Source organism: Sturnira hondurensis, unplaced genomic scaffold (assembly GCF_014824575.4).
Source record: "Sturnira hondurensis isolate 20B ecotype Veracruz unplaced genomic scaffold, ASM1482457v3 Scaffold0001074, whole genome shotgun sequence".
Lineage (NCBI taxonomy): Eukaryota > Metazoa > Chordata > Mammalia > Chiroptera > Phyllostomidae > Sturnira > Sturnira hondurensis.
In genome coordinates this window covers 193460-207105 of record NW_028073705.1, presented here as the reverse complement: position 1 = coordinate 207105, position 13646 = coordinate 193460, and positions in this window count along the sequence as shown.

Sequence of the window (13646 nt, the reverse complement as noted above, 5' to 3'; positions counted from 1 at the left end):
GATGGGCATCAGTAAATGAATGAAAAAAAACTATGGTACATTTACCCAATGGAATTCTATGCAGCAGGAAGAAAGAAGGAGCTGCTACCCTTTGCATCATCATAAATGGAACTGGAAAGCATTATGCTGAGTGAAATAAGCAAGGTGGTGAAAGACAAATACCATATGATCTCACCTTTAACAGGAACTTAAACAACAAAACAAACAAGCAAGCAAAATATGACCAAAGACACTGAAGTAGAGAACAGGCTGACAGTGTCCAGAGGGGAGAGGGGAGGGAATTTCAGGGGAAAAGGGGAAGGATTCACGGGAACAAGTATAAAGGACACATGGACAATAACTAACAGGGGTGGAAATGGGAGGGAGGTGGGGAGCACTGGGTGGGGGGAGCTGGGATGGGAGTAAAAGACAGAGAACTGTACTTGAACAACAATTAAAATCATTTTTTAAAAAGTTCATATTTTTAGAGATACATACTGAAGGGTAGAGGATAAGTAACTTATCTGGGATTTGTGATTAAAATTAAAGGGGAACTAAAGAAACAAAGAGTGGTAAAATTTGAGAATTCTACTAAGAATTCTTTGAGATTCAAGTGAGAATTCATCACTTGGTGATGGTTATATGAGGGTAAACTATTTTCTCTACTTTAGTGTATGAAACAAATTTTTATTATTAGCAAGTTAAAGATAATTTTTAAACCAGAAAATTAGATAGAGAATGCTTTTTTATATTGCTAGTTTGCTTTTTTATGGTTATCATTTTATTTACTTCCAAGCACAATAAATGAGTCAATTGTATTGTCTTAGGGTAAATACACAGATGTAAAAACTGGTTTCAGTTATACCTCTTTGCCAATTATTCAGCATTGTCTTGCCCTCCAGGAGTTTATATTCAAGTTGGAAAGAGATCATGTACATACATGAAACCACAGTTGGGAAAACCATGAAACAGAATATGGTATAAGTGCCAAAACATGAAATAAAAATGGAAATATGACAGGAGTTCAGGAAAGGAGGAGATCAGTGAGGACTGGTGACTTTGAGTTAGGAGTTGCTGCCCACAGGTCTCAGAACTTTGGGTTTGTTACCTCTTTCTGGTTCAGGTGTGATTCTTTGAATTAAAAAACAAAAAAGAAATTAAAAAGTTGATTTTCACGTTACTTAGGTCATTTAAACCAAAGCAAGCTTTTTTTTGCTGTTTTGTTTTCTTTTTAATCTCCATTTATTCTCATTTGGAATTATCTGAGACACTATAACTGGTTACCTGGCCAGGCGGAGTTGTGATTGCAGTAGCCTTTTGATCCTCTCAGAGCTTTTTTCATGGTTTAGAATCACAAGTTTGGAATAAAAGGGAAAACATCAAATCAGACACACACAATTATTCCTGTCTCCCCTAAAGTTTTATCTTCCATTATACTATTTATCACGTGATTCTGCATATCATTTCTGTTGTACTCATGTGTTTATAATCTTATGTGTGAATTTTTTCTTTGTATGTTTTACCAGTAAAATGCCTGGCATGTGTTAAGAAGTGTTTGTTGAATAAATATTTAGCTAAATGGCTAGTATATATGTTACTAACACATAGCTGACAAACAAGCTGAAACTGACTCACTCAGCAAAATCAGGTCTCATTTGACAGGGAGAAGTTAATGCCAGTTTTGTTCCTACCTTTCTGCACATTCCTTTAGATGAACCCTGGACTTCAGGAAGCATCAGTTAGTTGTGTGGCGACCCAGGAATCCACAACCCTCCTCCATATGCAATAGCTCCTGACTGAGGAGGTGTTGTGGACAAGCTGGTGTGGACATGTGACTGTCACAGCTCCTGGAAGAGCTGGCCCAGCTGCACTGCCCAACAGAGGGTCAGCTGATCTCCAAGAACATCAAGAACAGTAAGAGGAGTGGGCAGGCCTGGCTTTTGAGTCATTTGGCAAGTGTCTGGAAAATTACTGTCCCCACAGTTCCCCACATTGAGCTTTCCATTTTCTGTCACAGTACCCAAAATTCCATCATCATTAATCAGTCAGACTTTTGTGTATTTTGGAGATTCCAATTAGTGATTGATTTCTTAATTTGGTATCTGTAAGCTTCTGGAATGGGGAAAGAGATGTGGAGATAGTTGGGGAGAGGACAAAATAAAAGAAGTAAGAGTGAGGTATAGACATAGCTCCCCTTCCAGTGGTTTCTTGTGCAGGATAATATTTTCTAGAATATCCTCAGCTCTTCCAAAGTTACCAAGGAAATATTAAGAACCTCAGAAGGTCGGGACTCACCACACAAATTTGTAAACACACATTTTCTCCTCCAGCCACGAAGCACCTGAAAAGTGAAGCACATGAGAGAAACGAGAGAGAAGTAAAGATCAAAACAAAGTGTGTTGCTTAAGAAGGCACTGTAATTCTGGCATAACCCAGACCCCCATATCCAGGCTCCCTTCTCTATGTGGATAAGACCTAGGATCTGAAGAAGAATCCCGTTCTAAATGAAGGCTAAGAACTTAGAAGGAAACACAGAACTGTATTTGCTTAGTCCCAAGTTGAAATGTCATTTCAGACATTTATGTAAACTTTTACCTGTGAAGTTTTAAAAAAGGAAAATAAGTTGCCTTTAGTTTACATGATAAATGTAAACTCCTTTGTTAACTAGTGGATTTAATTTTACTGACTTCTGGTCAGGGAGAGGCTGTCAGCTGGGTCCACCCTGACAAGACCACTGGTAGAGCTGCAGCTCTATCCACCTAGACCATTGCCGTAGTAGGTGCAAGCCACTTCCCGGAATCTGTGTTTCAGTCGCCTTCTAAGTACTTGGTTGGCTTTCCTGTCTCATTGTAAGTAAACATTAATTCTTGTACATAATTCTGCATTTGTGGTTTTGTGTTCCTTTTCATGAAGAGGCACCCATATTATCTGGCTTTCAGTCCTACAAAGCTGGATCTACCCTTTTATACACTCATAGTATGCATAATTTCATAAGAAATCTCAATTTATGAGTTTCCTGATAACTATGATTTTTAGTTAATTAGAGTGTTTTCTGCATAATGCTCTAGAAGCAAGTAATGAAATTAGTGGGTGGGGGGAAGCAGAGAATAGTGATTTCCAATTTTAGAAATGTAGCAAAGGTTCGACTTGGTCCCCAATCTTTTCTCCATATGCATGGGCAAAAATGCATGATGACAGCTAACACCTTTGGTACTCATAGGCACCCCTTGAGGTGGGTACCCTAACTGTCCTCCTTTTACAGAAAAGTAAACTAAGGCATGGAGAAGCAAATTTCCCAAGATTACATCTAATATACAAGATCTGCTGAAGCTCACCTGGTTGTCTAGGTCCAGGATCCAGCATCTGGACCTTTAAGCTGTATCACCTGTATACAATAATTTTTTATGTTTGAAATGATATCACAGTTCCACAGAAATAATATATCTTGTTTGCAGTTGACAAATACTCCCTACTCCTCTAAGAATTCCAGTTAATGAAGTGGTTTTACTTTCAATTTTCTGCCTTCCTTGACTAGAAATGAGAGACATCTCTAGGAGCCCCGGGTAGTCTGACACATGGTAAGGGATTATAGTGGACTGAGTAGTTCCCCAAAGATACCAGTCCCAATGTCTAGAACCTGTGGATGTTATTTTACATGGTAAAGTCTTAGCAGATGGGACTAAATTAAGAATTTTGAGATGATATTAGCCTGAAATATATGGGTGGTCCCTAAATACTATCAGAATTGTCCTTATAAGAGAATGGCCAAGGGAGATTAGGGACACAGACCGAGAAAGCAATGTGAAGACAGGCAGAAAATGGAGTGAGGTAATCACCAAAAGGTACTGGCAGCTTCCAGAAACTCAAAGAAGCAAGAAACTAACTCTCATCCAGAGCCCCTAAAGGGAGTGAGGCCTTGCTGATACCTTGATTTCAGATTTCTGGACTCCATAACTGTGAAAGAATAAATTTCTGTTGTTTTATGTCATCAAGGTTGTGGTAGTTTATTACAGCAGCAATAGGAAACTAATACAGAAGTCAATACATGACAGCCAATAGTTTGAATATAATACTAATTATAGCTGTCATGCACTGATCCATTCAGAGAACTGGGTATGCACTGTGTGACATACAGCCATCCATTAGTCCCCACAAGGTAAGTGAAGAACCTGAGGTCACACAGCTACTCAGTGGCACAGCAAGGATTTAACCCCAGATCTGTGCAACTTTAGATGCTATGAATAGAAACACTCTACTACATTGTTAATTCCTACACTGTACATAGAGATTTATTAAACTAATATGACAGCCAAATTGCAACAGTTCTCCATAATCTCTCTGAGGCTAGATTTATTCATTAAACCTTCTTCCTTTGCCCATACAACCTCGCACACTTGGTCATCTGTTGGTTTATCTTAGCACCACTTTAAAAAGTGAGGTACAAAACACTATTAGCCCTTTTTCCAAACAGAATAAACAGAGACACAGAGAATGTAAAGTCATTTGCTGAAATGTGTCCTCCAGAGGCTAGTCCTGAGACTTTTGCTCTCACCACTCTTCAATGTACCCCTGCAGAATCTTGGTTAGGGCCTATAAGAAATAACTGGCAACATTCGATTTTTTAAGTGGTTTTTAGTTTGTAGAGTAGGTATTGCAGTTCTGTGCACACACAGGTTAATTAAACCACCACAAAATGCCAAAGCAGCAGGGCTTTGTCACCAAGGTAATAAAATCACAAAATGATCCGTGTTCAAAATGAAGCTTATAAAAATCTGTGGCCCATGGGTTGTGTGTATTTTTCCTGTTTTAACAACATATAGTTCTCTCTCCATCAGAAACATTAGATCACAAAAGCCAATCTATTCTACATCTTTACAATGTTGTTTATCATCTTCCTGAGTGTGGGAGATAGAGCTGGTAATGAAGCAGCCAAATTGGATTTCCCGGAGGATTTGTCTTGACTTAGAATACTTTCACAATCTGTTCAGAATGCCCCTGATTTTTCGTTAAGGCTTCTGAAGCCATTTATTTTGGGCCAGCTTTTCAGGGCTAGAACATCAATTGTGTGCCAGTTGTTGGGAATTATAACATAGCTGATGAAGTGTGACAACAGAGTTTATTGGGTTTGCAAGAGATTATAAGAGGCTGTTATAGAAGTCAGCAGTTATTAAGCCGAAAATGTTTCTGAGCAAGGAGAGCATAAAAATAAGGAAATAGATCCTATCCTGTCGCCTGACCTCTCACTTGTGGTCTCTGAGTGAAGCTTATATGAGTTTGTCCACTCCCACAGTGCTTTTGACCTGCCCTCATACTTTTTTCACAGTTTCCCACCTACTACCTCTCTCTCTCAAGAGGTATCAGCAACACTAAGAGCAAGGATGAAAAGTGGGTTGATGCTTATGGCTAGGCAATGATGGGTGGTAAATTCAGCCACATCACAGACTTTGTTTCATTCAGAAAAGGGCAGGAGGAATATTATCTAATGAGATTTTAGCTGACTCACAAGATCCAAAATACTTCACAAATGCCTCCACCTGAAGGCATTTTAGGTCAGCCTGTCCCCTTCTCGTAGCACACATAATATGCTCAGGAGAAGCTCATGGGAGGAGCAGTGGTGAAGTGTTTCAATCTTTTTGACAATATCATATAAAATTACCTTGCGATACAAATATTACACTTCCATGATCTTATTCTAAGAAGAAAGAAAAAGTGCCCTAGTGTATAAGGGTATTTGTGCAAGGGTGTTTGATATTGCAGCATGATACCCAATTGTAAAAATATGATAGCAAACAATTTGCATTTCCTGTAGTAGGGAATGGTGGAAGTAAAGAAAATATACACATTGTGGAATATTATGCATCTATTAAAAAGAATGCATTAGATATATGTGCATGAAACTTGAAGGATTGCCATACAAATAGTTAAGTAAAAAAAATTAGTTGCGGCATAATTCACACAATACTATATGATCAAACTGTAAATAACTAGGGCTTACTTTCCTCAAAAGAAGTATCACCATGATAACATCATCGGTAAGTTTTAGGCAGACTTATCAGCTTATTCATATGCAAAAGAGCTATGGACCTTAAATTGGATTGGTTTCAATCTAGCAAAGGGGATGCACTTAGTAATATGTACATAGCCTGCCCAAGTTTATGTTACCCTGGTATTCCCCATGAAGTGAACATACCTTTTTCCCTCCAGAGAAATCCCTTAAAGTTGGAGTTCTGATGGAGTGTGAGGCTGAGTGGTAGGATGAAAGAAAGCATTTTATATATGCCTTTTCAAAATATGCCTATGTCTTACCCCAGATCAACTGAGTCTAAATTCCCAGAACATTGGGAATGGGAGACGGAAAGACCAGAATGTGTAAAAGTGCCCAAGGTGATCTAGCCACTCTTTTTCCCTTATTTGATCCAACTGAAAATAACTGTCTTAGAGTATGAGTGCCCTGCTTTAATTATCAGGAGACGAATGTAATGGTAATAGTGATGATAGCATTTACAGTGTGCCAGACACTGGTTGAAAGCTACTAGTATAAATTAATTCACTGAGTCCTCACAAACACCCACAAGGGAGGTGTTAATTATTATTATCTCCATTTTACAGATAAGAATATAGAGGTCAAGAATCATGCCCATGATTACAGAGCTAGCTAGTGGTAAAGTCAGGATTTGAAACCCAGGAAATCTAGCTTCAGAGACCATATGGAAAAATGTAAATCAGAGCATGTGAAATAGGGCACACTCATGAGCTCAATGAAACATTTTTATGCTTGTCTCTCATTTATACTCTTCCTTGGGTAAGACCTAAAGTGTTGTTCTGTTTATGAGAGCTCAGCCATTACCTCCTCATTACTGAAGGACCCTTACCCTTTGAATTGTTCAGTGTATCTGGAGAAATAATTCTGAGAAAATATGCTCTACTATTTCTCTTTCTCTTCCCTCCCTCAGCTCCTCCCCTGCCATGGAAACAGGCTCATTTTATAAGCAGAGAACTATATTGAATCTTCATCAGAAGTCTGGAAAAATGAGCTAAAGCCTCATCATGTCTACTTTTTTACCATGATCCTAATAGGTGTCACTTTCCAGAACTGTCTTTAAAATTAGCCTGTGAGTACTGGCTTGCCTCTGAAATCATTTGCTTAATGGAAGGAGGAGGTAGTTAAAGAGACAGGTACATATATACTCTCTTTTTTAAAAAGGCTTATTTTCAGCCTAAAACATGAAAATTAAGTCTTCTTGCCTCTGAGAATTATGTTGTAGGCACTGGCTGGTGTAGCTCAGTGGAATGAGTGCAGGCTGTGAACTGAAGTGTCATGGGTTTGATTCCCAGTCAGGGTAAATGCCTAGGTTGTGGGCCAGGTCCCCAGTGGGGGCCATGTGAGAGGCAACCACACATTGATATTTCTCTCTCCCTTCCCCTCTCTCTAAAAATAAACAAACAAAATCTTTAAAAATGGAAAAAAAGAATTATGTTGTAAGAAGAAAAATATCCTAAGAGTTAAGGGTCCATTCCGCTTCTGTTTAACACTGTGTCTTTCACAAAGTCACTCAACTCTCTAAATGTGTTTCATCATTTGTAAAATGGGACCAATGATTGCTGCTGTACTTACGTTACAAGGTTGTTGTGTGGATCCAAAAAGGACCCAGATCTTCTGCTTTTATGTACATGATGTCCATCCCTTCCTCCATCCAACACCCTTTCATTTCTTCATTTATTCATTCATTCACTCATTCAATATGTATTGTATCTTTCAAGAGTTAGAAAAGTGAAAAATATACAGTGGGAGGATGGGAGAAGGAAAGCAGAGATGTACCATAGATTGCAAAATGCCGATTGCAATCTTTCTGAAGGCAGAAAAATGAAGTGATTAAAAGCATAGAATAAGCAAGAACCTACAATAGCCCATGACCCCACATTCTAATATTTTAGTGTTTCACATGCTATTACAATTCCCCTGAGGGCAATCATTATATGTGATATAAAAAGAATTAATTTTTGAGGTTTCTTTAAAACAGAGCCATCTTTAGTTCATCTAGGTGGAACTCTTTAGGTGATTGATATCTTCTCTTATTTTCTCACTAGGCCCTTCTCTTAAGTACAATAACTGGTAACCAAAAGTGAGCAAAGCTTACAATTAATTATTATTTTTTATATCTAGCCATATTAAAACATATCTGTAGGGTGCTTTACAAAGGTAAGGTTACAAAGATAACCTTAGGTATTACATATTTTATATGAAGTACAGATTTTACATGACCTAAAGATTTTAAAAGTGATTACTGGTGTGCATCTTAGTATATAAGGGACATATATTAATAATACTTTGAATTTGTAAGTGTACTATTAGATTTATCTTTGAAGTATCTTGAAAAGGTAAAAATTGTTATAGACAACATTACTTCACTGGCCCTATTTTATAAAGGAACGAACAGAGTCTGGAAGCAATGTGTGGCAGGTTACACAGCATCTAAGCTGTGAGACCTAGACTTGGTTTCTTTGATTCCAGAGCAGAGCTGACTTCCTCATCTGAGATGATTCCTGAGCACAATGAGTTACCATCCTTAGATGATGAAATTCTCCTATTCTGATAATATTGCTGATAATTCTAGGAACAACTCATTCATCCATTTTTAATTACATAGGCCCTTTGTTGGGGATCACTCTGCCTGGTTTCAGAAATTGTAACTACCCCCCATGGCTAAGAATGAGTGAGCGACCTCCAGAATGCAAGCCACAGGAGACAAAAGTGTGTCTCTGGTAGTGAATGCTGCCTCAGTTTCCTCCCTGCCCCAAAAGCATGGTTGGAAGTCAGAGACTGGTAAGACTCCTCACAGCGAGGGGCAACCTAAGCCAGACTCGATCACTTGAGAGGCCATCATGGAAGGACTCGGGGGGTTGCAACAAAGAATGAACAGTGGACCCTTGCCCCCCAGCTTTGTGACATAGCCCAAGCCCCCATGTCCTCTGGGAGAAGCGCTTCCTGGTTCTAACCCCCTTAAGCCTGAAAACCTGATGGGGAGGGGTTCAGCTCCTTGTCATGCTAGAGTGGATCAGGGGAAGAATCTGGCATCATAAAGAATTCCTGCCCTGGCTGGTGTAGCTCAGTGGATTGAGCACAGGCCTGTGAACCAGAGGATCGCGGTTTGATTCCCAGTCAGGGCACATGCCTGGGTTGCAGGCCAGTTCCCTGCAGGCCAACTCCCAGCAGGGGATGCACGAAAGGCAACCATACATTAATGTTTCTCTCCCTCTCTCTTTCCCCTCTAAAGGTAAATAAATAAAAATATTTTTAAAAAAAGAATTCCTAAAAATCCTGTGAAACCTGCTTTGTAAGAGTGCCTCCATTCATATGTTAAGTGTCTGAGCAGGAAATGAGTATGTCTCCCAAAGCTTCTGCAAACCCCCTTTCCTGACAGACACTGACTCAGACTAAGTCCTCAGATTTCTTTGAAATGTTATCTACTGTTTGATCTTTGCCACCCTGTATTCCTGTGTATTACAACCCAATAAAAGCCGCTGGAGGAAGGGGCTCAAAGCCTTTTTTTCCTCAGAGAAACTGGCCACCTCTCCTCCCCAAGCAGATCATGTGTTGGTAGTGTTTACTTTCATCCGTGGTGGATGGTGGGGACTTGTGGGGAAAGTCACCCCACATCGGGTACCTGAGACAGGGACCCTACAAATTAGGGTCCCTGAAGAAAAATGAGGCATTTTCTCCCTCTGGCTCGAGAAATCAGGTGTCCCTACATGAGTGGGGGCCTAGCAGAGGCATCTGGGTTCCAATCCCTAAGATGTGCAGGGGCCTTGTAGAGAATTCCATCTCACGTTAATCTTGGGGCTCGGAGGGTAAGTACATATAAGGACTGGTCATCCAGTGCCCTGAGCCCTCTCAGCTGTCTCGGCAGCTGGGAAGTAAACCAGAGACCAATAAGTGTGACTGAGAGGTACTCAAAATTCGGTACCTCTTTCCTTCAGTGTTTTGCCGAAACACTCATAAAATACCTAAAACTAGAAGGGGAGGGGGAGAGCAGGGGAGAGAAAACCGCTCAAGGGGTGGTAAAAGTAACCTTCCTATTATTTCTAACATGCTTGGGGGTCTTACCCACAGTTGCCCCTCACCCATCAGGGGTGAAGCGTTGATTCCCATCTCTCTTAGTCGTATGTCCATGGCATTGTGGTTCGAAGCCTCTGGTCAATGAAGGAGGTCCCGAATTCTTAGGGTCCCTGTCCCAGGCACCAGATGTGAGGTGACTTTGCCCACCGTCCACCACGGATGAAAGTAAACACTACCAACACATGATCTGCTTGGGGAGGAGAGGTGGCCAGTTTCTCTGAGGAAAAAAAGGCTTTGAGCCCCTTCCTCCAGCGGCTTTTATTGGGTTGTAATACACAGGAATACAGGGTGGCAAAGATCAAACAGTAGATAACATTTCAAAGAAATCTGAGGACTTAGTCTGAGTCAGTGTCTGTCAGGAAAGGGGGTTTGCAGAAGCTTTGGGAGACATACTCATTTCCTGCTCAGACACTTAACATATGAATGGAGGCACTCTTACAAAGCAGGTTTCACAGGATTTTTAGGAATTCTTTTTTTAAAAATATTTTTATTTATTTACCTTTAGAGGGGAAAGAGAGAGGGAGAGAAACATTAATGTATGGTTGCCTTTCGTGCATCCCCTGCTGGGAGTTGGCCTGCAGGGAACTGGCCTGCAACCCAGGCATGTGCCCTGACTGGGAATCAAACCGCGATCCTCTGGTTCACAGGCCTGTGCTCAATCCACTGAGCTACACCAGCCAGGGCAGGAATTCTTTATGATGCCAGATTCTTCCCCTGATCCACTCTAGCATGACAAGGAGCTGAACCCCTCCCCATCAGGTTTTCAGGCTTAAGGGGGTTAGAACCAGGAAGCGCTTCTCCCAGAGGACATGGGGGCTTGGGCTATGTCACAAAGCTGGGGGGCAAGGGTCCACTGTTCATTCTTTGTTGCAACCCCCCGAGTCCTTCCATGATGGCCTCTCAAGTGATCGAGTCTGGCTTAGGTTGCCCCTCGCTGTGAGGAGTCTTACCAGTCTCTGACTTCCAACCATGCTTTTGGGGCAGGGAGGAAACTGAGGCAGCATTCACTACCAGAGACACACTTTTGTCTCCTGTGGCTTGCATTCTGGAGGTCGCTCACTCATTCTTAGCCATGGGGGGTAGTTATAATTTCTGAAACCAGGCAGAGCGGTTCCCAACAACCCTTAACTGGAGAATAGGAGTGGAAAATACCTAGAGATGCAGCTAGTAGTAATCAGGAATCCAGAACCTCCATTGCCTTGAAAACTCAAGTTCAGTGTTAGTCCTTCATCCTGAGGGCAATAAGAAATCCCCCAAGAGTTCTCTATAGGAGAAAGTTCTGAGCAATGAACAGCAATCACTTTGGACTGCAGTGGGCCTGACTAGAATGAACAAATGACAGACTGGAAATTAAGCCATAATTATGGTGATAAAGCACGCAACACATGATAGTGGCAGCTCTAAGAAGCAAAGTAAAGGAGTCATATCAAAATGTGAGAACCAAAGTGTAGTTCTTGCCCTGAATCACACTGTTTTCCAATTTTTCCTTCTAGTAAGAGTACAAATGTGTTTCAAGTAAGAAACTCTTTCCTGCTCCTTTGCCCAGTCTTTCCCTATTTCTGGTTGAGATCTGCCATTGGAACATTCGGGAATGAGAGAGGAAGCAGAAGACCTAATTCTGGAGTCTTTTTTTAAAAAATATTTATTTATTTTTAGAGGGGAAGGGAAGGAGAGAGGAAGAGAAACATCAATGTATGGTTGCTTCTCGTGCATCCCCTGCTGGGAACTGGCCCCTGCCGGGAACTGGCCTGCAGCCCAGGCGTGTGCCCTGACTGGGAATCGAACCGTGATCCTCTGGTTCTCAGGCCCGCGCTCAATCCACTGAGCTACACCAGCCAGGGCTAATTCTGGAGTCTTTATCACAACATCTCATGCCAGTTTCCAGAGCCTTAAAGCCAGCCCAGGACATTGTCACAATGTGGAGTTTTCACCAGGCCCCTTATATTAAGGCCAGGATTCTCCATGCCCACAGGGAGCTCTTTGTTCTTTGAGGAAGCTCCACAAGCTGCAGGTTGGTCAAACCCTCTACTGGTCTAAGTAAAGAGCAGCTACGCGGGCTGCTGCTCCCTTTTCTACAAGGGGAGCTCCACCTAGCAACAACCCCATCCTCTCTAAACTCTAACAGCCCTATAGTCCTACTCATCTCCTACTCAGCCCAACCCCTGCACCCAGGGTCCAGCCTGCAGGTGGCATCCTGAGTCTCCTCCCACATTAGCATCTCTTGCATTTCCTGGTTGGCTCTTTCAGGTACTTCCTTTTTCTTGGGGTCATGGATTCAAAATCAGCTGCCTACAACAGACTTGCATAAACTCTTTTGGATGCTTACCTTGTGAGATGGACATGGCAATGGTATTCCAGTTCTACAAAGTAGAATAAATAAGGGTTGCAGAGGTGCCACAGAATGGACCTGGGGCAAGTGGGCAGACAAATTACTATCACCTAATTGATGCGGACACCGGCCCATAGTGTCCGTGTCATTATAGATGAAATGAGACATTCACATGGACTACCAAGTCAGGTAGAGGAAAAGGGACAGCATGGCGTTTCTCTCAAGGGGAGCAAAAGCCGAGGCCCTTGCCATGACCAGCCTTTACTGGGTTTCTCAGCACCTTACATGATGGTCCTCATTTACTATGCCCAGGTCGATTTAGGTGGTTACCATTTACAGAAAACAAGGGAGACAATGCCACTAATCACATCATAGAAGAAGGATATTTGCAAATGAAAAGGGCAAAAGTGGTTGAACTGGTTACACTGGTCCTTGGAAGGTTTAGCATGGATTTTAGGAAGTTATTTTGTAGTGAACATTTGCCACTGGGGACTGGGGCCACATTACACAGAATGGTCTTCTACACCTAATGGACCCCCTTTCTCCAGGAATCCCCCTGTACTAAGTTCACATTGCCCACCACCAGGGAATGACATCTCTCAATACCAGAGACTGGTGAAAAGTAAAGGAATTATTTATTCCAAAAGTTATACAGACTTAGAGTAATGACTTAATGTCTCCACTGAGATCCCAAAGTCCTTTAGAATACCCACAAATGCACAGTCCTTCCTCCCCCCTTTGCCCAGCTTGGGGTACCAAATCTCAGGAAAAAAAAAGAAGTCTGTGGCTCTGGTAGGTTCTTCCCAATAATCTGTGCTCAGCTGGCAGGCCTCCATCGGTTCCCAGCACCATCAGCTGTGTCGCTGACACGATCTCCAGTTCTTAATCTAAACCCACATGGCACCTTCTCATGGCCCACTAGAAGAAGTCCTTTCACACCTTTCCTTCTTATAGCATTTCTCCTGCATTCATCCAAACTGCTAAGAGAGAGCCCTGTATTGCTACTACATCTTGCTTTCTAGCTCCCTAAACTGCATGGTAAAGGGAGCCGTAAAGCAATGTGGTTCTCCCTCTCTCACCAAAGCTGCGTGAGTCCCCCTGCTATTCTAAAGTCGCATGGTCCCCTATTACTCCAAGCTCTCATGCAGGCCCTGTAACCAGAGGGAGCTGCCTCCCAGTTACATCCAGGGCTGAAGCCACTCCCATCTCTCTGGCTCAAAG